The sequence below is a fragment of the Tamandua tetradactyla genome, chromosome 5, assembly GCF_023851605.1.
Source record: "Tamandua tetradactyla isolate mTamTet1 chromosome 5, mTamTet1.pri, whole genome shotgun sequence".
NCBI classification, from domain to species: Eukaryota; Metazoa; Chordata; class Mammalia; order Pilosa; family Myrmecophagidae; genus Tamandua; species Tamandua tetradactyla.
Genome location: NC_135331.1, coordinates 15,310,090 through 15,333,659, shown reverse-complemented (window position 1 = coordinate 15,333,659; position 23,570 = coordinate 15,310,090). Strand labels below are relative to the sequence as shown.

Below are 23,570 nucleotides of genomic sequence, written 5' to 3'. Positions count from 1 at the left end.
GTATGAAATACACACTGGATTTCGGGGCCTTAATATAGCAAAGAATGTTCAATACCTTTTTTTTTTTTTTGATGTTTTATATATTTATCTATAGAGGTTATCTTTTTATACTGGTTTATATTTTTATATTGATTACATGTTAAAATGATTATATTTTGATACATGAAATTAAAATACATTCAATAAAATATATTGCATTGATGCCACTTGTTCTCTTTTTACTTAGCATGGGCACTAAACACAAGCACAGATCTGGACCCTTGCTACTCAAAAGGCAGTCTGTGGGGGCAGTGCGACGGGGGCTCGGTGGCAGGGTGCTCACCTGCCGCCTGCTGTGCTGGAGACCTGGGTTCACTTCCCGGTGCCTGCCCATGTTAAAAAGAAAAAAAAAAAGGCAGTCGTGGACCCACAGCGTCAGCATGAACTGGGAGGTTTTGGAGGAATGGAGATTTTCAGGCTCCACCCCAGACTACGAAGGAGAATTTGTGTTTAATAAGATCCCCAGGAGATTTGCATGTGCATGAAAGTTTGAGAAACCATTGAAAGCCTATGATTTCCCAAAGTGGGTCCATGGATGATGAGCACCTCTGTGTCACAAGGTTTTATTTTCTTTAAGGGGGAGGCTTCATAAAGGGGTAGAGGAAGCATAATTAAGTTTGGCAAAGCTCAAATTCAACAGAATCAAACAGGATCCTTTCCTGCAGGAAACATCCCTTATGACTTCCTAAGAGTTCCCAAGAGGGCGACAGGGCTCCTCAGCTCCCTCCCCAACTGACTCTGTGGACTTAAGCAAGTTGGTTCCCCTATCTATGCTTTGGTTTCCTCATCTGCAAATCAGGGATAATAACCCCGTTGAAAAACCTCTTCACTGAACTCCTTGCAGCCCACTTGCCAGCTGTCCCTCCGTGGAACATTCTGACGGTTATCCACAATGCATTGGGTACTTCAGCAGGGAGACTCTTCTCTGGGATCTCACGCACAGCAGCAGGTGACCTGTACGCTCACCAAGAGTTGGTTGTGTTTCCTCCCAAACCTACTGGTGCCAGTCTACTCATCACTGTGATCATGTCATTTAACTACATAGCATGTAAAATAGTCTATTTAGTACAAAATGAGAATTATTGTTTTAAGGAAATCTGAGTTGAATGCTTTGGAAACAATCACATTAAGTTGCTTTTTAAAAATCACTTTTGCATTAGGTGTGGGTGAGATGAATTTAAAATATTAGGGGAAATTCTGTAAAATTCTCGAAAGACTCTTCTCTTGAATTAAGAATTGTAAAGGACGCATTAAGGGTGGAATGGATAGATGCTTTGATTTTCCCAGGATGGTCCTGCTTTACACTTACTGTCCTGATGAAATTGTTAATTGTGTCCCTTTCTTTAGACAAAGTATGCATCACTTCAATATTGTGTGTGATTTGACAAGAGACACCAAATCAGCCGACACAATCTCAAAGTCTTTAGCCATAATATCAATAGAATGGCAAATTAATGCACAGTTATAGGTTGCCGTATAATGCGTCAATTTTGTGATTTCCTGCTCTAACCAGCATTTCCCAATCAATAATGTGGCCACCTGACCAGGTTGGCTTCTGTGCCAACCTTCTTGGTTTGCTGAGAGAGTTGTGGGTAATGCATGTAAAGGACATAGTACAGTGTCTGGCATGTCTTAGGCCGTCCATAAATAGGGGCTATTAAGAAAAGTTAGAAGAGACTTTTCATGATAATTAGTTCTGAGCAGTCAATATATCAAAGGGGAAAGTGAGGCCCAGAGATGTTCAGTGCCTCACCAAGGTTATACAGCAACTCGGCGGCAGATCCAAGACTCAGCTCCAGTGACAGCCCAGCTGTCCTCCACATGAGACTGACTCCAGGCCTTTAGAAGGAGGCATTCAAAAGTCCCTGGAAGAGGCATCCCCAAGACCTCTCTTGTCACCTATGATATTGCATTGAACCAAATGTGCTTCTTAGTTCTAATACAACATCCTATAGCTGCATTCAAACACCATGAGAGGTTGTTCTCTGGGCCAGGAGGAACCCAGAAGAAAGCAAAGAAGCAGCCAGAGGTGGTGGCACTGGGCCATGGCCTGGGTCCACCCTGCCGCCTCCCTCAGCAGCTGAGACAGGAGTCTTCCATCAGGACCCAGGAGCAGAGGGCACACCACAGAGCTAAAGTCTTCTTACAGGCCTTGTGATCTGGGACGAGTGGCTCGATCTCTAAGACTCAGTCACCTCTCCTGCCGATTGGTGCAGAGTATTGCTTTTCCCCACTACTTCACAAGGGGAAATGAAATGGTAATAGTTTAAAAAGATTCTTCAATCATTAATAACACTGATGATGAATGTGATGTGGGCAATGACGTAATAACTAATCCTCTCTGAAGAAATACTATGTGCCAGATACTGTTCTAAGTACTTTTCATATAGTTAATCCTCACAATCCATGAAGAAGATGTTATTATCAACCCATTTTATAGAAAGGAAAGGCGCTTGCTCAAAGAGATTAAGCTTTTAAGTGGCAGAGAAGTTCTTATGTTGGCAATAATGAAAATAATCATTATTATCATTGGGAGAGACATGGGTAAACTTGGCAGAGAGGACTCTTCTGTCCTGAACCTACCAAAAGGAAGGAAGACTAAAAATACTTGCTAAGAATAATGGCCATCGTTATTTGGGTACAGACTCAGTGCCAGACACTGAGCGAAGGGCTTTTCATGCCTTATTTCTCTTAGTCCTTATGAGAATGCTGAGAAGTGGATTCTCTTATTATCTACTGTCCTCAGAGGAGGTGACTAAGGTTTGAGAAGATAAAGCACCTGCCCCGGGCTACATAGCTAGTGTAGAGCTGGGAACGGGGTCTGAGTGTCTGGCTGCAAAGTTCACCTGTTCATTGACCTGGTCTCTACTGCCCACCCCCTCCTTCAAAGTGGCCACCCAAAGGCGTTCAAATAATGATGGCAGCTGACATTTATCGAGTCCTTACTAAGTGCTAGGCTACAATGCTAGCTATTTTTTACACAACACCTCACACGTGAGCTTCCAAAACCCAGCAGGATAGCCATTCTGATCTTCATTCGAGGATGAGAAAACTGGAGCACAGAGAGACCAGGTAACTTGCCCAGGGTCACATAACTCCTGGGAGGTAAAGCCAGGATTGGAGCCTGGGGACTCTAACTCTGGGCCACTTCCCTGAACCCCATTTCTACTGTGAATAATCACCGCCACAGTCATTGCCAAGGCATTTTCAAGCCCTTGCACTACTGGACAAGATATTGTGGAAAGAGCCAGGTTCTTGCCCTAGCCCCCCTGCTTCCCAGTCAGGCCAGGCATTGCCCCTCTTGGGCCCCAGGTCTCCACCCATTAAAAGAAGAGTTAGACAACATCAAGGCTTTGCAAACAGCTCTGCAATATTCTAGGAGATTCCAGTGACTGAGCAGAAGGCTTCCTATTCCTACACTTTATCCAGAGAATCTCCAGTTGGTCTATTTTAGATACTGCATTATGATTTTGTTTGCTTAAAGGAAAAACAATGTTTGCAAACCACTAAATGAGAACATGTAAGAGAGCTTCCGGTGCTTGCACAGTGAGTGGATAAGAGAAGACAGGATGGGTGGTGATTTGGAGATGGAGCCAAAAGGAAGGATGCATGGATCAGCTTCTGGGTCATCCAGTGGGACTTCGATCAGAGTAGCAAAGTGATGGGATCATGGCTCAGCCACGAGGTGGCAAGGAAAGTGGAACAAGGAGAGTGGTACAGGACAGAGGGACCCCACAGGCAGAGCCTAGAGGGCAGTAATCAAGACTCCTTGTGCTGCATGAAGCTCACAGCAACCTAAGTTCTTTATTCACCATCCCAATTTACAGATGATAAGAAAAAAAACCAAAACTGAGGCCCAGAGAAGCCATCCCAAGGTCGTTTGGTCTTTCTCATATCCATTGGAAAAATATTTACAGGGCATCATCCAGGAGCTGTATAAGCTCAAGGGAGACCTGAGTTCCTTCTGCATTTGCAGGGTCCTGGGAATACGATAGATGAAGAACAGGTCCAAACAGGATCGTACACAAATCAGGGTTCAGTTTAATGTCTACATATAGAAAAGCAACACATTAAACCCCACCACCAGCAATGCAGGTGGATTACTCCCAAGGCCATTAAAGGGACTCAAAGGATATTAATGTACAGCTCGTTACCAGGAGATAAGTTCCAAGAATGGAACATAAGCTTAGAGTTGTGTGGCAAACAGCACCTTCTTGCAAGGCTGTTGAGACATTTCCATAGGCAGATGTATGATCTTTGGGGGATAAACTCAAACGTGGAAATGTGAGACACTCATGAATGTGAGGACAAGATTAAATGGCCCACGGACATCTATGTGAAGTCTAGTGGCCAGGTTATGGGGAAGACTTAGAGGTACCCAGCGGCCCTGCACAGTGCTCGGTGCTCTCACTGGGGAGCGAGCACAGGGATTGTGCAATCCCCGAGGAAAGACAACAGCAAACTATAGGAAGAAGCAACTCCCAGCTGCCAAAACCACTCCTCACCCAGCTCACCAGCCCACCAGTACTGGGCACTGTTTTCTTGCTCCCTGGGATGGGCTGCAAGTCCCCAGTGCCCCATGGCTGGAAGCTATCACTGTCTCAAGCCATGACGAGTCCAAGCATCCAAGGAAGGGAGCTTTGGGGAGGCCACTGCTGACAGTTTTGTAGCTCAATGACTCAGTGGCCATTTTGCCAAGCACAAGCTTCCTTCCTGAGAACTGAGACCCCATGCACCCCAAATGCTCCCCAATGTCAACAGAGTCAGAACATATTAGAGTAAAATTTTGCTCCCCAGAGTCTCTTGTCTGAGCAAAGCCAACTAATTCAGATTTAACCTCCCTCTTAACAGGCCGCATTGCTGAGCCTTCTAATTAATGCCACATGCTTCCCTCAACTGTCATCCTGAATAAATGTTTACAAAGCTATTAACGTACTGTATTTGTAAACCTGGACCGCTCAGCTTTTGGGAGTCATGTGGTATGCATTTTCTCCTCAAAGATGGAAAAGACTTAGCAATAATAAATACATTGTTTTGCAGGGATGGGAGCAAGGCGTTGCCTGAAAAAAAAAATTTATTGCAAGCTTCCTGCAACAGCATGGCTGTGTGTACGTGAGGAATCAGAGCTTTTCCTGAGTTTATAGGAGCTGCAAGGGGCAGGATTTGGCCCATGTGGGCACTTGGAGCAGGAGAACTCCACGGGCAGTAAAAACTACTGGCTCTGGTTCCAGCCCCTCCACTCACCACACTTACCATCCTTGTGACCTTGGACAAGTAACGTTTCTTCTCAGGCACTAGGTTTTCCCATGTGGAATATGGGAGGTTGGAATCTCCTAAGAATTTTCTCTCTGCTCCAGGATTCTAGTCTAATTCCACCTCTGCTCCAACCTCTACCGCATACCCAGAACGGCCTGTCCACTCTTCCAAGGAATGACATGGTCCTGAAGATAGAACCCTGATGTCTTCACATGACCTCCCAGCCCCAGCAGAAGCTGCCGCCCTAGCCCAAGGCAGGGCCCACCCTGACCCTCCCTGCCTCATATTCTAGCCTGTTGCATTTTTGGTCATTTTCCTAAAAGGAGTCCTGCTCATTCCCACTTTCAAGCCTTAACCTATGAGAGTTCGCGCCCAGAAGCACCGTGCTCCGCCTCCATCCCCCTGTGCCTGACCTCGTTGTACTCATTGTCCACACCTCCACTTAGGCATCGCTTTCCTGGGACCCCTTCCTTGAACTCTCAGTTGTGGATCAGATTCCCCCAGCAAATGCACCCATGGCATCCCAAACATCTCCTCTCTTCGAAAGGTTTGGTGGTTGCTGATTTATCTGTCTTCCCGCTGGAGCACGAGCTCCAGAAGAGCAGCAGCAATGTGTCCATGCCTGGCATAAAGAACGCATTCAATCCACGCTGCTGAATGAATGTTAAGTAAAAGACAATAGGGATGATGCAGAGCCCTTCCCCGATGCTTTCCAATCCAGGAACTTGGGCCCATATACACACATATTGTGGCACTTGTTCTGTTTCTCAGTAATAATTACAACAGACTCAAAGAGTTGAAGCAATTTTGCCTAAAATCATACAGATAACCTGAAGTAAGAGCTGGGATTTAAACCTATGACCTAAAAGACACTTGGTTTTCTTAACCACTGTGATAGCCAACCTCCTGGCCATGCAGCCAGCACCACCTCCCCTACCCCTGTACACCCACCCACTCATCCACCCACGTATGTGACGCTCGCTGTTCTAAATGGCTTCAGCACTCTTCTGCAGATCCTTTCAAAGTGTTTGCCATAAGCAGTTATCGAGGATGCGTGAGGACTCTTTGGGTGTAAGCAACAGAAACTCCACTCAAGCTAAAATTAATGAAAGGGAGTGAAGACAACGGGCAGTAATTCATCTATCAAACCACAGAAAGGGAAGGGCTAAAACTGGCCTTGGGGGTGCCCAGAACCAAGGACTCAGAGAATGGCAGGTACCTGTCTCTTCCTTCTTTCATCATCCCTATTACCTTTTGGAATTGTTTAGTTCTCTTAAGCCAACTAGTACCAGGAAGCTGGAATTGTGGCTGTACCTGAAAGACCAAACAAACAAACAAAGATTCTTCCCTCTCACCTCCATTAGAAAACCCCAGGGAAGCAATAAATTGGCCAAGCCTGTGTCACACGGTCATCCATGTAGCCAGGGGTGGGATACTGTGATAGCTGCTTCTCTCCCGAGCCACATGTTGGGAGTTGGGGAGGTAAAATTTCCAACAGAAGTGGATGGAGATGTTACCGGAAGAAGGGTTGGTGAGCACAGGGAGACATCGGCTGCTCACGACATAGGTCCTGGACTCAGGCTGGGATGCAGTGTCTAGCTCTCCTGGGGTTCACAGTTCAATGGAGGAGAGAGACAAGTCAGCAGGCGGCTAAAGCACAGTGGATTCCTGCAACCACAGAGGAAAAGAGACGTGAAAAGGAGATTCATTTCCGAGTGAATTTTGCTGAGGCGGAGTCTTTATGGAGAGGCAGAAGTAAAATGAGTGGAAATACTGCAGAGCAAGGAAAGACAAAACCACGTCTGGATGTGCTCACCATTGAATCGAGAGTAGCTGGTACACAGTAGGTGCTCAATAAATACTTGTTGAAGGAATCAATTAGCGAATGAGAGCAAAGCGGTCATAGCAATGGGTATGAAAGTGTTCCTGCTTCATTACAGACCTTGAGAACATGACCACACGCATTCAAATCTCGATTCTACCATCTACAGGTTGTACAAGTTGAAGCAAGTCACTTCGTCTGTCCGAACCTCGGTGTGGCCTCTGTCAACGGGAAATGACACACCCATCTCCTGTGACGGAGGACGGACTTGAGCAGCCTCCCTAGAACACCCGAATGGTGGCAGCACACAGTGACCGTCCCGTCTGTGGCAGAGACAAGATGAGACTGTCTATCAAAAAGCCCCACTCTCTTCACCCCTGCTCTTTGATTTGGGTTGTACAGCTTGAGTTCTGGCTAGGTACCAGTTTCATCTATTTAACTGATGGTTGTTTCCGTTCAACACTTGAAGAAGAAGAAAAACAGAAAAGACAGATTTTTTTCATAAGCGTTAGTGTCCTGTACAACGAGACCTAATTTTTCTCCAGAACCTTCACGCTGAATTGACAACAGCTTTAACTGGTTCCATTCTAAGCAGCAGAAACAATCACCACCGACCGCCCAGGGTTTTCTGAGGGAGAGCTGACCCTCCGAGGGGCGCTGGGGACTTTGGCTTTGGCCATCTCTACCATCAAACAAGTGTGATGGTCAATCCAGTTAAAGGAGCGAGGCCTCTGAAACTGCTGCCGATGTGCCAGAACACGAAACCCAAAGAACACATTCCCCCTTACAGCTTTGCTATATAAGCTCTCTGTCCGCTCAGTATTTTGATCCATGAAGCCAGAGCCCGCGTTTTTCACAGATATTGGCAGCCACCCGAAGGTAACAGAGCAGGCAGGCCAAAAGGGATGTTGAAACTATTTTGAGAGTTCTAAAAATCCACATCCAAATTTTTTTTTTCAGGGGGGAGGGGGAAGGAGTGGAGGTAGGGAGCCATCCTTTCCTTCACACCTTCCCACTCCCGCTTCTGTTCCTCCAGTTCTTTGCTTCCCTCCCTCTTCCATGACAATGGAAGGAAAATATTTATACCCACACTTGAGTACTAAGGATGCTCAGGTCTCATGAGATACAGGCAGGCACGTTAGTTCCACTTGGGAAGACACCCCTTTCTTATCTTCCGCCTAGTATCTCTAAGAAAACTGCCTCTTCAACATGCCTTCTCGCTGTTCTCTGGTCAGAGGGTCAACAAGGCCAGGTTTTCTTTCAGTTGCCTGAAGCTCCCTCCCCTTGATCTAGCGCTGCAATTCCTGGGGGGCCCTGTGAATCAGTCCCGTCTAAACCAGCATTTCCCAAGCCTGGGACCAGGCCCAGTTTCCTGCTTGGCTTAAATGCTCCACTGTAGCTGTCTTGAAATTCCTAAATAGCTCCTGAACGAGATGATTCAAATTTTCATTTTGCACTGGGCCCCACAAATGACACAGCCAGTCCTGCCTGGGCCACAGTCGTTGCACACGAGATGACTGGGGTGCTACACAGGCAAACGTTCTCTTAATTTAACCAGCTGCATGAAACTAGGTCGACACATCCCTGCTTTATGGCTATTAATGACTTGGGGGGGGTTACATTTATTCATGGAAAAGAGTAAGTCCATTTAAAGAAAAAAATATGAGGTGAATTAATTACAGATGCGACTCAAATGTGACAAAAGGGAAAAAAATGAGGGAAGCCAGAAAGAAATCAAAGTTTGGAACTGCTAACTTAAAGGAACCCCCAATTTTTTTCTCTCCCCAACTTTTATAAATCCCCTGACCCAAAAATACTACCCCTGCCAAGGAGACACAGCATCTGGGGTCTGGCACCACTCCGTTTCAGAAGGTATTTTTATTCATTGTATGACTTTGGGAAAGCCCCTTCACTACCCGCTCCCCCCCCAACCCAGGTCTCAGTTTGCCCATCTGTGAAATGGGTTGGCACTTTTCATCCTAGAAATTTTGGATTCTCCAGAGTTAAACCAATGGCCTGTAAATACTGATCCCCACACTCGCTGCATCTGGACCACTGGAGGGAACCAGTTAGAAAGGCCTGTCCGCAAGCTCCAGCCTTGGAGACTCTGACTCAGTACTTCACAGGTAGAACCTGGGAACATTTTTAACCCACCCTCTCAGGGATTTTGTTGAAAGGCCAGTTTTGAGAACCACTGAGTTGAAGTATAAAAGCCCCTCACTAATCCTTCAACAAGCACTTGCTGATTCTTGAACAATGCAGTATAATAGGGAATTATAAGATCTCTGCCCACCAGGGCCCTGCAATTACTGGTTTCAGGCAGATATTGAATAACAAAGCCAGCTAAGAGTTTTACATATATTAACTGGGGTAGATTGGATTTAAAACAAACAAAAAAAAAACGGCCCCGCCATATTGCCAGTCCCGTATGTTCTTACAGAACTTTGCCACTCCACCATCAAGTGATGGACTCTATTTCTGCTCCCCTTGAAACCAGGTGAGATTTTGTGACTGTGTTGATAAGTAAGAAGCAACAGAAGTGACCCTCTGACTTCCATAGAAGGCAATACTTCCACCTGACTTTCTCTCTCTTGAGATACTCACTCTGGAGCCCAGGCACATATTATGGGGAGTCCAAAGACCCACATGGAGGGACCACATGCAGGCAGTTCTGGCCAATTGTCCCAGCTGAGGTCTCAGCCAGCAGCCAGCAGCAGTCACCGGACGCGACTGCCCCAGCTGAACCCAAGTAGAGCAAAGAAAAGTTGTCCTGTCCCTGTTGAGCCCTGACTACGAGGAAAATGCACATCATCACTGTCTTAAGTCATGAAGACACGGGGGTGGTTTGTTACTCAGCAGAAGGTAACCAGAACAGGAGCCCATCGAAACCTATTACCCAAGAGAAATGTCCAATTTCCCCCCTTTTGTACAGCTGGAGAAACTCAGGCTTAGCGAAGTAAACTCACTTTCGCCACGTCACACAGAGGCAGGATTTGAATCAAAGTCTATTCAAATTCATGATGCACGTTCTTTGTGGACCTGATGATTTGCAGGTCAGCTGCGGGGACTAGAGGGTCTCAGTGAGGAAAGAACAGGGGAGGTGGCGGGAGAGGAAGGCGAAGGAGTGAGCTTAAAGAAAGAGCAGGGGAAGACTCAAAAAATAGGCAGATTTGCCTTTGGAATTGAGTTCATTCGAGACCAAACTCTTCACCTGGGCTGACCAGGGCAACCCCAGAGAGGAAGTCATTGCTTGGCACGCCCCACAGTTGGTGGGAATAGGGGTACTGTCTTTGAAACCCTGGAGCCCCCTGCCTACCCTGGCCCCCAGCTTTTCTCCATCACACAGGCTTGGCCTGATATACACAGAAGAGATGGCTGAGAATGCAGCAATACCAACCTCCAACTAGACCAAACAGCTTCTTCCCAGTTGCACTCCAGTTCCCTCTCTTGCCTGAAAGCAGACCTTCAGTGCTTTCAGGACTGAAAAAAATGGGGGCTTTTGAATGTGCTGGGAAATAGTACTCTCTGGCTTGCACTTTTCCTAGCACTACAGCATTGCCCTAGGAAGACATTTTGTAAAAATAATGACTCAGGAAGTGCAGGCCCTGTTTTAAGTGCTTGACCCACATGATCATATCTGCTCAACTTCAAAATAGGGTTGAAGAGTACCTACCTCTGAGGCAGAGATCAAATGAGAGATTGCACATCACTGAGTTCCATGCCAGACACTAGCTTTAATGACACTTGCTACTCTTCTGACAATGATTTGTTATGATGATGACTTAGCACAACCACTCTAAGGCAACACCACCTTCTCTTTTGGTCCTATTACACCTCCGGATCGAGACAAGGAGACTGAGGCGTTGACAGAGCGTTTTGTTCACGTTCACACAGCATGTGAATGGCACGGCCAAGATTCAAACCCAAAACTCCCTAACCTTGAAATCCATGCTTGCCATACCTGCCATTCCTTGCCCTTTTCCTGTATGATCCTCGATGCTCCCCAGCTCCTGTCTTGCTTTCCCTCTTGTCTCCTCCCATCTGGACAGTCATTTTTTGCCCTGTGACACAAAAGAGCCTGAACATTTTCAGAGCCCTTTGCACTTCTTCAAGCAACAGCCTCTTAATACTATTACCGCTGATGGCTTTTCATTCCCGATGCCAAACCTGATTTGGAGCCCACAAGGCTGAGGATTTCAATCCAGGCCCTGTAGACAGGCTCCGGGAGCCCTAAGTGACTGTAGCTTACAGACAATCTAATTGTTATTGACATTTGTGTCTGATTGTTCATCAAGAGGGAGCTGTCTTGTAGGCCAAATCATTCTATTACTCGGCCCCCTTTCAGCCTCCCCTTTGAGGACAAAACACACACATACCGTCAATGGCAGGCCAATCAATCGTAATATCACTCTTCATCTATCAGAGTCACTTTTGCAGGCTTGGGTTTGGGGCTGGGTGGGAAGGAGGAAAATAGGAAGAAGGAGTAGATAAAAATTTGTGTGCAGTAAGTATAAAATGGAAGCATCTACTGCAAACAGAAGAGAGTAGACTGCATTTCAAAATATGTTTCAATGAACACAGCAATAGCTGCATGCCCTACCTCTTAAGAAGGTGATTAATTATTACAGACATGTCCCTGGTCAGTTTATTCTGCTTGGTTGAAGCCCAGGGCCCCAGAATAATGTCCGATTTTATCTTGAATGGCCCTTATTCTCTTGCTAGACAATCTTGGTCATAGATGCTCCCAATAAATGGATGTTACCCTCCCCCACCATGAAAAGCATCTCTCATTCATGTCATAAATCTTTCCATTTTACTTAATTCTGTTTTTCCAGAGCCTGCCATCAGCTAGAATGGCCTCTTTGGTGTTATCTTGAGAAAGCTCGAACTATCAGCCTCACCTAAGAGTTGGCAGCCTCTGACTTCAAGTGCTTTCACACTCCCTCATTAATTCTGAGGATGTGTGAAGATCTCACACTATCAGTCATATGTGGATGTTTTACAGGCAGTGGTGAAGGGGTTTTCCTGAAACATCCTCATTCTCTTGGCCTCTACACAATGGCACAGCCTTTTGGAATGGCCAGACCATAATTGATCACTAGGGGGACACAACTCTGACCCTTACCATCCCAGGGCTGAGCACTCTCCTTTTTAAACAAGAACAAAAGCAGACACATTCAAACAACAAACTCTACACACTGCTAGAATCGCTAGAATTAAAAGAAATGACTAAACCAAGTATTGACAAGGATGTGGAATAGCCGAGGCCCTCACTGGAAATGCAAAATGGCATAGCCACTTTGAAAAACAATTTGTCACTTTTTTTAAAATTAAACATGTATTATCATATAACCCAGAAATTCCATCCCTAGGTATTTTTATCCAAGAGAAATGAAAACATATGTCCACATGAAGACCTAAAAACAAATACTTATAGTATAATTATTCATAACAACCCAAGCTGGAAACAATGCAAATGTTCATCAACTAATGAATAAATGAACAAATTGTGGTATATCCATACAATGAAATATTACACAGCAATAAGAAGGAACAAAGCACTGGCACATAGAACACTGATGAATCTCAAAAGCGTTATATTAAGTGAAAGAAGTTAAACCCAAAAGACTACATAATACTTAATTCCATTTATATGACATTCTGGAAAAATTCAATCTAAAGGGACAGAAAATAGATCAATAGTTGCCAGGGTCTGAAGGTGGGGGAGAGAATTGATTGCAAAGGAGCACAAGGAAGCATTCTGAGGTAGTAGAAATGTTCCATTCTTGGTTGCGACAATGGATATCTGTCAAAATTCATCAAACTATATCCTGAAGCGGTTACTATATGTTGATTATTTTTCAATAAACTTGACTCTAAAAAAAACAATAATAATGAGCTATTCTCTTTTGCCCAAGAAGCAAAATTTTTTTAATTAATAACATCCAGTATTGGTGAAGATGCAGGGAAACAAGTATTTCCATGTAATTCTATGGGTGCTTAAATTATGAAATTATTACATTTCTAGAAAGCAAATTAGCAGTTCTCGATCAAAATGTAAAATGCACATTTCCTTTCACCCAGCATTTCTACCTCTGGGAATCTATCCTCGAAAACGAATTCCATATTTACTAATATATCCATAGCAGTGCTATTTATGATGGTTGAAAACAAGTGGCAATCCATGGAAAAAATCCACCACAGTAAAAGGAGCTCAAAAGTACTCATCCAACTGTGGAAGTTGTGACCTTCAGGGGAGAGAAGAGGAAGCAAGGGTAAGGTTTGAAGGGAGAGCTCTATTCACGTCACTCAATTCTTCTTCTGTATTGTTCAAACATTTTATCGAGAGAATGAATTCATACGCTAACAGTACATTTTTTAACCTTGGGTCCAGAACTAGCATTTCAATAAATAATAAAATATTACTTACTTCACCATCCTCTTTAAGCAATCCCTTCTCTTGTCTCTATTCACTGACATATGCACTTGTCGTTCTGAGCAGAGTAATTCGTTGAGATGAGTACAGGCCATTCATTTATTTAAGCAGATGGGAGGCAAAGGAATTCTTAAAAATAAAAGACACGCTTTTTTATTCTGGCACATTCTGGCACGATGTTAGCAGAACAACGATAATAACGACACTGATTTTGAAGGCCACGCAAAGCAGAGGAAATTGACTGGCTTCATCCGTTAGGTGTAGACCCAATGGCCAAAATATAAGTGTATTACGGTGGTGAAGGCTTTTTTCTGAACTGACCCAGTGGCAAGAAAAACCGGGATGAGGGAAGGAGCATGGAAAAACTGGAGACCATTGCCTTGTGGGCGAAAGATTAGAAAATGGGGAACAGTGGATGAATTGATTTTAGATCCAGGTTTCCCTGACCTTAGAGCGTAAATAGAAATCAAATCAACTTCAATTACCATGAAAAACATCAAGTTCCTTTGGAACAAAGCTGTGAGCAGGGACTTTGACTTGGTAAATATCAGGTGTGCTTGCAACACTCGACCTCAGAGGCCACCCCAGAGCCGTGTGCAGTGTGGGCTGATCGAGACCCTTGGTTTTCTCCCAGGCCCCCAGTCTCAGAGTTAAGTAAATAGGGGCTTCCTTTCTTGTTGAACTCACCAACCTTGGGGGAACCAAGGATTTGCTTGAGCTCCCTTAGTCATTGAAAAAAGGAGGATGAACACGCAGGCATGTCCTTGAGTTAGTCTTTGCTGTATCTCTTCACTATATTTCACGGTAGCATCCCTTGATTTTTTTCCAGGTGAGGGTTCCAGGAGTGATGAGCTCATTGAATTATGTAGTAGTACATTTTAATCATGAAGTGAGAAATGAAATGATGGAGAAAATACCTACTCATTATGAAAGTCTCTTATTAAGAAGCATCAGGTGTCAATGTTTTTTCTGAACACTGATTTTTTTCCACCTAATTTAGGGATGCCGTGGAGGGAACCCGTTAAATTAAGGGTCAGCAAACTTTTGGTGTAAAGGGTCAGATGTAAATATTTTAGGTTTTGTGGGCCCTATGATCTCTGTCACAAATACTCAACTTTGTCACTGTACCATATATAATATATAGATGTGTACTCGTGACTGTGCCCCAACAAAACTTTATTTAAGAATACTGAAATTTTAATTTCATACGGTTTTCATTTGTCATGAAATATTATTCTTCCTTTGATTTTTTCAACCTTTTAAAATTTAAAAACACATCCTTAGTTTTCAAGCCATACAAAACAGGTGGTGGGCTAGATTTGGCTTGAGGACCCTACTTTGCCAACCCAAGCACTAAATGATCGTCTCACTTATGTTTTTCTGTTACATTTCTATTTTTTTACATGCATCTCTATTTTGAAACCTTCCTTTCACTATATGCAATGTCTTTACAGGTAGATGGATAGATGAATACATAAAAAGGTAGATTGATAGCTGATGACAGATTGATAGCTGATAGGATGGGTAGGTGGGTGGGTGGATGGATGGATGGATGTACTAGAAAGATAGATTTTTTTAGGGGAAGAAGTGGTAGCTGTCCATTTGAAATAGCAGAATGTAAGCCCCCCGCAGGCTGTGTTTGCCATAATGCCTAGCACAGTAAGTTTCTCTTAGATTAAAATGAACAGAGGTAGAACGAGGGAGAATGTTGGTTCTCAGCCTGAAAATATTGACTTTTTTCTAAACTATGCGTCTTCCAGAAGATAGCGAGAGGCCAGGTGGCAAAAACTGAAGGCTTAAGTGAGATTAAGAAAACGAAGGTGAATTGCTGGCAGTTTTTCAGGCAGAAGTGAATTGCAACATCTGAGCTCAACTGCAGCATCAGATAAAATGCGAGTCCCGAAAGATTGTCACCTAAGGAGAAGAACAAGCTCTGGTCGATTTTACCAAATAAAATAGTTCAAATAGGATGAAAACAGAAATAGAAATCAAAGAGAATAAGATCCCTAATTTTGTATTAGTTAGGCATTTAAGACCAACTACAGTGGCTTAAACACTTAGGATTTCATTTTTCTATTTTAAAAGAATCCAAGAAGTGGACAATCAGAAACAATATGACAATTCCATAAAGTTTTTAGGGAGACAGAGGCAAGTTACCTTTCTCTTCTACTCCTTTAATTCACCTCATAGTACAAGGTGGCTACTGGAGCTTTGGCCATTACATACACATTCCAGGCTGCAGGAATGAAAAGGAAGAACGAAAGGGTGCACTTAAGGGCTGATTTCACTTTCTTAATCAGTCTTTCCAGGCATTACACATATTTCCACTCACAAATCAATGGTCACTTACAAATCAATTAGACAAGTGGACACATTTAGCTGCAAGGGAAGCTGAGAAACACAGCTCCTTCCTTAGAGCATTACTGCCCATGGAAAATTGGGGTTCTATTTCTAAGAAAAATAAAGAAAGGATATTCAAAAGGCAAATAGCCAGGGTGGGCAATGGGGGCTCAATGGCAGAGTTCTCGCCTGCCATGCCCGAGACCCAGGTTCGATTCCCAGTGCCTGCCATGTTAAAAAAAAGAAAAAAGGCAATTAGCCATATCTTCCGTTGCAATTAATATCAGTTTATTACTTTATTCATCCATAAGCATTTATAGTATTAATTGCCATGCTTGCCAGACAAGGTTATAGCAGAGACCAAAGTTCAGCCCCTGCTCTCATGTAGCTTAAGTTCCAGGAGTAAACAGATACATTAAACACAATCACATGTCATGAGGGTTTCCCAAGTACAGGGTGCCACTGGCGCATATAAACTGGGTAATCTGACCCAGCGGTTGGCGAACATTTTCTGCAGAAGACCAGATGGTGAATTTTTAAGTATTGTGGGCCATATGGTCTCTGTTCTCAACTACTCAGCTTTGCCATTACAGCACAAAAGCAGCCATAGGCCACATGTAAATGTATAGGCACAACTGTGTTCCAATAAAACTTTATTTACAAAGGCAGGCAGTAGGACAAAGTTGGCCTCTCGAAGCAATGTCCATAAAGATACTACCAACGGGATGACTTTTAAGCCGAGACCTGGAAGATGGGCACGGGGTTATCACGAAGGAAGAAGCAGGGCAGATGTACAGCCTTCTGGGCAAAGGAAGCATCCTTGCAGAGATCTAGCTACCAGAAAGGGCAAAGCATGTTCAACAAATTTAAACAAATCCGAGAGGACACTGTAAAACAAGCAAGATGGAATTACAAGAGATGAGTTGGAGACGAGGCTGAAGCCAAGGCTCCTTTTTAGAGTAGGGAGTGGGGGCCTTTTTCATAAGGGTAATAGAATGCCTGAGCGTTTTTAATGAGGAAGCAACATGATTAACGCTGCATATTTTAAGTGCATTCTGGCTGTTGGGGTGAGGGGTGGTGAAAAGATTGGAAGGATCAAGAATAGAGGTGCAATATCCATCAGAATGGCTAAAATGAAAAATAAAATCTGATAAAATCGAGTGTTAGCAACCATGTGGAGAAACTTAAGCATCTCATAAGCTTCTGTTTGAGGATAAATCAACGTAACCACTTTGGAAAACTTTCTACTAAAGCTGAATCTACCCGTTGGGCATTGAATCATGTCCCTGACAAAAGGTATGTTCAGATCCCAGCTGAACCCATTTTTAACTGTGGCCTTTGAAGATATTATTACTTAAGGTATGCCCAAGCTAAATGAGGGTGGGCCTTAAGCCAACAAGGCTGGAGTACTTATAAGCAAAGGAAATTGGACGCAGAAAGAGAAGCCACAGGGAACAATCAGGAACTAGAAGTCAACTAAACCTGGAAGAAAAGGGAGAAGACATCACTGTGGATGTTGCCATTTGATGGAAATGCCATGGAACTCCAGACTGCCAGCCAGGAGATACCAACCCAGAATGGAAGCAAGACTTCTAGTCTCTGAAACCATGGGCCAATAAATTACTGTTGTTAAGCCAACCCATTATATGCTATTTGTTTTAGCACTTAAGAAACTAAGAAAACTACCCTACCCTGAGAGCCAACACTTCTACCCCTAGCTATGCATATGCCAACCAGAAATGTAAGCTTGCATTCACCAAAAGACACATACATGATCTTTCGGAGCCAGCCTATTTGAAATAGCCAGAAACTGGAAATAGTTCAAATGCTCAGCTAAAGTACAAAGTATATATAAATTGTGCTATCCTTAAACAATGGAGTAAAATGCAACATTGAGAATGAATGATCTACAACTGTGCACAGCAACTTAGATGAATTTCACAAACATGAGATGTGTTGAAAGAAAGAAGCCAGACACAAAAGAGTACACTCAGTTTTGCTATGACATGGCAGATGTGTTCCTAAAAAATCACTGTGCTATGCAAAACCACTCAATTAAAAGTACAAGGCTCATGAAGAAAATGAGGTTGAGGGCACAATACTCAAAAAGTCCCTCAACGACACACACACAAAAAATAGAACCTAATAAAAATGGTAGTGCAGATTTACACGTGTTAAGTGGTTAAGAAATACATAAATACTACAGTGAATATGGCACTTTACTTGGGAAAAGTCCTGAGGTTTGCATGTGGAAGTGGGCTCGGAAGGGTTGCAGCCTGTGAGTTACTGCGAAGTGGTAGGAGGAGGGTTGGCTGAACTCTCAGGGAAAGTTGCAACAGCAGATATGGGTGGATGTGGCTCAGAACACACGTGGGGAACTGGGGTAGCATTTTGTGGAGTCCTAAGTGGCTCCGTTCTGCGTGCAGTTCTGGACGTCCATTGAGTGTTTCTTGCAACAAAATCACACGTGAACAAATGCAAATTTTGTCTCATGCTCAGGTCGTTCTTTAATAGATGGATCATGCTGAAATAAATTTGTGTTTTCAAAATAAGCACTACAGCCAGATTGACTTTACACACTGGATGGTTCTACTTATAGAAGCTTCAAAACCAGGAAGAGTCCTATCTATGCATGAGAAGTCAGGGTAGTGGTTTGCCTTGGACAGGGTAGGGTAACGGCTGAAAAGGGGAGTGACACGGGCTGCTGCGAATGTTGTGTTTCTTGATCTGGTAGCTGGTTTCACTTTGTGAAAAAAAAATTACCAAACTGTACCCTTACCAGGCTTATACTTTGCTATTTGTGTCTTAAACTACAATAAGCCATTACCATGAATGAATGAGTGAGTGAGTGATGAAAAAACAGGATCTAACAGAAAACAAAGCAGCAAAGGAGGAGCTCTAAAAGAAAACAAAGCAGCAAAGCAATTAGCTAGGAAGTTGGTCCTGTCTTCCAAACAAAAGAATAGTAGCCTGGACCAAGGTGTTGGGAGTGGAAAGGATTTCGTAGATGGAACAAAGAGCTTGCTAGGATATAAAATGCCATGATTTGATGGATATGAGGAAGACTGATGGGTTATAAGTCCACGTAAGTGTTAAGTTTCTCTCTCCGGTAAAGAACCTGACTGTCAACAAGAGGCAAGTTTCCGTTTTATTTGTGGTGCTTCACACTTGTCCAAGTTCCCTGCAACTTCCGACGGACTTGAACAGCGTGGAACCCAAGTCTCCGTACTGCTAACGAGTATCTAGATACTTCTTTAATTGGGTTCATGGGGTCCGTTCTCTTTCTCGAAGCAGAACGGTCACAAATTCGTGCGACACATCTTCATGATTTCACTGATCTAGGACCGTGGTGAGAGAATCAGAGTTTAACATAACCGGGCTTGGATTGCCAAAGCAGACAGAGAGCAACTCTCGATTCTAAATGAGCCAATCCTTCCAGGAAAAGTGGTATCTGTTTGTATTCCTTTCTCTACCTTTAAAAATCCATCTTGTCCCCCCACCCACACACTCCCAATCCACTTCTATATGGTAAGTAATTCAGATGGCAGCATTTAAAGGTAGGAGCTTTACAGAGGAGTCCAGGAAATCAAAACCTGCTGAGTTTGGTGATTGTGATGATTTACTGCTCCGTGGTTTTGAATTTAGAAAGAGTTCCTTTTTAATTAATTTTTAATAGCACATGCTGTTATTGTTCTTTCTATGTTGAGGTTCAACTCCAAAAAGATCCCAGCTCAGCCTCTCACTTATTCATCCTCTTTATGAGAGGAATAAATAAGTTTTCAGTCCATGTGCCTTGGGCATCCAGCCTCTCTCTCAGCTAGTGCACTTTCAGTTTGAGTAACTTAAATCGCAGCCCCCCTGGGGCCCAGGACTTATCTTCTTTATCTCTGTAAAGGGCTGAACAGACTGTGGGCATTCAACAAGTAATAAATAATGCTATATTATATATCAATAGCATGTGTAGTCTGGTTGGAAAAAAACCCGATTCTGATAAAATCAAGGCCCAACCATCACCAAAGCCCTGGATTTAATCCAAATGTAACCTTGTAGGAAGACTTTTTGTAAAGGCAGAGTGGGGTGCTGCCTTTTGCCATGCTTTGCCTCTGTCCATATTGATGCACCTTAGGGTAGGAGGATAAGGTTTTTATAACAGGAGAGGGTCTTTTTCTTTCTCATTCCCTAGATCTGACACTTAGTTGACCTTCAATAAATATCTGTTATATAAATAATAATAATAGCTAATATTGACGACGTGCCTACTCTGTTTCAGGCACTATGATACTTGCTTTACATGGAGTACCCCCTGTGCCCATCATACCAACGCTCTGAGTAGGTTTGAATGTTAGCCAGATGTTACAGATGAGAAAACTGAGGTTCAGGGAGGTTTAGTCATTTGGTCAAGGTCACAGAGCCAGTGAATGTTAGAGAATAGTTGTAACCCAGGCTCAGAACCATCTTATTGTACTGCACTATAAATCAAAAGCCTCATCAACTGAGTATGCCAAAATGCCAAAACTTTGGCCTGAGTTTAGACAAAAGGATGAAATTATTGAGACCTGGTGTGGTGGTGGGGTGCTTTCCAAGTGATTCTTAAGTGGCTAAGCCTCAGAGGAAGTGGTGGAAACTGCATATATCTCAGTTGCTTGGCCTGAATATAACCAACTCCTTTTCGATGTAACAGAAACTTGGAATCGGGCATTGAAAAAAACTTCAGACATTATTTAGGCTGACCTCTTACCCAGGGGAGATGTTCTTTCCATGGAACGGTACAGCCTCTGCTTAAATGCCTCCAAGTGTGAGAAGCTATGTCAAATACTTTGAGCATTTCTAAAGAGGGGGAAGGAGGGTTGCCCTTTCATTACCTTTATACCTAAGCAAGAAATTGGTTCCTAATTCCTGGTACTTCATAAGAAGCACAAATCCATCTAGCTAAGAGAATAATACTCTGATTTGTTCCCTAGAGAGACAATATTGCACCAAAACTCACTGAGGCTACCTGCCAGCTCAAGTCTCCATAGTCTACACCCAGCTCCATAGTCCCCAAGATCTACAGAAACAAAACTAGATGGCAACATGCCATGATGCAATCTGGAAGGGAGAAAAAAAGTCTTGAATGTTTGAAGGAAATGTCCAAGCAGGGTCTAAACCCCTAGCTCCCTCCTTGGTCTTCTCTCAAGGATCCATATGTGTCTGAATACTCAGAGGTTCTGAGTGGACCTCTGCCAAAGCAGTTGTCTAATTCTCAGCCTATGCTACTTTACTTCTACCCCACCCAGGTCCCTGCACATGCCTTTGCTCTCATACAGTCTCTTGAATAAAACTATGGTGGTTACAGTCACTGTGCTTGAAGGTAGAGAGACCAGTGCTCACTTCCCACAAGTATGCCTTCCTAGGTGCATGGCCTTGACAAGCCCCTTAGCCATTGTCAGCCTCCATTTGTAAAATGGGCTTCACGAGACCTACCTCAAAGGGAGACAGCAGATGTAAAGGAATTAATATCTAGTTCCTAGCATGCAAAAGGTCCAATAAATGCTAGCTCCTTCCTATTGAGAACACACAATTTTTCTGCCATTGTGAGGGAATTCTGTGGTGTGAACCAGCCCCAAGAGACTTGAGTGCTCACCTCTGAGTGACTCAAGAGAAAACAATCCCCCTTCTCCCTTCCAGGCCCTTGCAGATTCACACTGTCTGCATCCTCTTTGAGCCCAAGTCTTTGACAGTTTCACCCCAAGAGGACACACAGCCCATAAGTGGCCGAGAAAGTGGTACAAAGTGGATCTCACTTACTATGTTTTTTTTTTTTAACCTTGTGTGTTCTTCCATTTGGATTTGGAGGGACATGGTTTTTTCAAGACTCCAGACTCTGAAAGACTCATCATTCCTATGAAGAGCCTAATGCAATGACTCTAATACACTAGTTCCTACAATGAGATTAATGCAATTTTCAAATGGAGCAACCAATGTGAAAAGGTCTTCTCACCTCATATGGTGATTTGGAGCTATGTACTCCAGAAAAACATGTTCTCAAATTTAATCCATTCTTGTAGGTGTGAACCCATCATAAGTAGGATCTTTGATGAGGGTAGTTCAGTTAAGGTATGGCCCAAATCAGTCCGGATGGGTCTTAATCCTACTACTGGAATTCTTTATGAATAGAATGAAATTCAGACAGACAGAGAGCAAACTACAGAGAACCAGAGACTGAAAGCTAGCAGAACCGGGAAGGGAAGGGAAAGGCCACGAGAGGCCACCAAGTGCACTGCCATGTGGCAGAGGAGCCCAGGACTGAGAATCCCTGGCAGCCAGCCCCAGGGTGCCACAGTCTTTGGGGAAAAAGCATTGCCTTTGGGACACCTTGATTTGGCCTTCTCCTAACCTCAAAACCATGAGCCAATAAACTCCCATTGTTTAAGCCAACCTATTGCATGGTATCTGCTTTAGCAACAAGGAACCTAAAACACCTGGTATAGGTGTGTACTGTGCAAGGGGGCTTAAGCTAACCACTGCCCTTCCCCAAGCATCCTGAACTTTAGCTCAGGGCTCAAGCTGAAAACCCTTTTTCTTCACAGGTCCCAGGAACACACTGCAGCTCTGCCATTTACTAGCTCTGAAATAATAATATTAATTTGTCTACTATTGTAATGCGTCTCTCCCCATTGGCGCATGAGCTCCATGCAAGTAGGGGCTTTGTGTGTCTCCTTCACTACTGTTTCGTCACGCTAGCACCAGGCCCTGGAACACAGTAGGTACTGAATCTTTAGTGGAATGAATGGATGACTAGACGAGCAAGCCTCAGTTTAGTTATCTGTAAAATTAAGATCATGGTCTGCTGTCTGGAGTTGTTATGAAGATTAAATGGGAACACATGTGCATGCAAAAGTATTCGGTACTGGGTCTGGCAGATTGTAAGCATTCAGTAAGTGGGTGCTATTTAAAACAGACACACAAAGATGGGCGCAGATAGACACATTCAGACAGACAGACAGACATACACACAGAGACACAGACAGGCACCTAGACAGATACCCAGACACACATATGTGTGAACACACACACACACTCGGACACACACAGAGACACACAGGAAGCAGAAGGAAACCATCCCAGCCATGGCTCTGTTCCCTCCCGCACAACCAGCGCCCACCCTGCCATACCCCAACACCTCCCCCTTGCCGCCACCCTCCAACTCCTGTGCTGAGAAAGCTGGGCCAGCAAACGGTTTGATTGGCTGAGACCCCTTTGGTGGTTTTATTTTTCCGAGTGTGGTTTTGAAGCAACATGGGGAGCAATGAAGAGAAATAATTCTGCTCATTGTTGAACAACCAGAGTACACCGTGGCAATGTGTATAGCAGATGTGTGTGCAGGGAGGGGTTTCCACACGAGGTTGTGTGCCCCAGTCCGTCTCTGAAGATGGGGATTCAAAAAGTTGGTTTTTTTTTTTTTTTTTTTTTTAGGGAAACAAGCAGGAGGAAGGCTTGAATCTACTCCAGAAGTGTCTGAAGTCAGCCAGCCAGCCCCCGTGGCATGCGGCAGGAACACTGCCTCGGCCTGATTCTCCCAAGCAGAATCATGGAGCTCATGCTCATGTCAATTCTGTGAATTTAGGTGACATCAGCGAGTTAGGTTTGCTTTCCTCTCCTCCCCGCAAAAGAGCTTCAAACGCTTTGGACAAGGCA

The 23,570-nt window shown here is 43.9% G+C and overlaps 1 long non-coding RNA gene across 2 annotated transcripts in view; it reads right to left on the bottom strand.

Annotated features, from left to right (window-relative positions):
• LOC143683667 (uncharacterized) overlaps nt 1-23,570 on the bottom strand; it is a 266,606-nt gene that overhangs the window by 239,236 nt on the left and 3,800 nt on the right. Inside the window, exon 4 of one of the 2 annotated variants that reach the window (XR_013175582.1) lies at nt 6,651-6,963. This is a non-coding gene — a long non-coding RNA (uncharacterized LOC143683667). The remainder of the gene's footprint in view (nt 1-6,650; nt 6,964-23,570) is intronic. The other variant, XR_013175583.1, reaches the window with a different exon arrangement.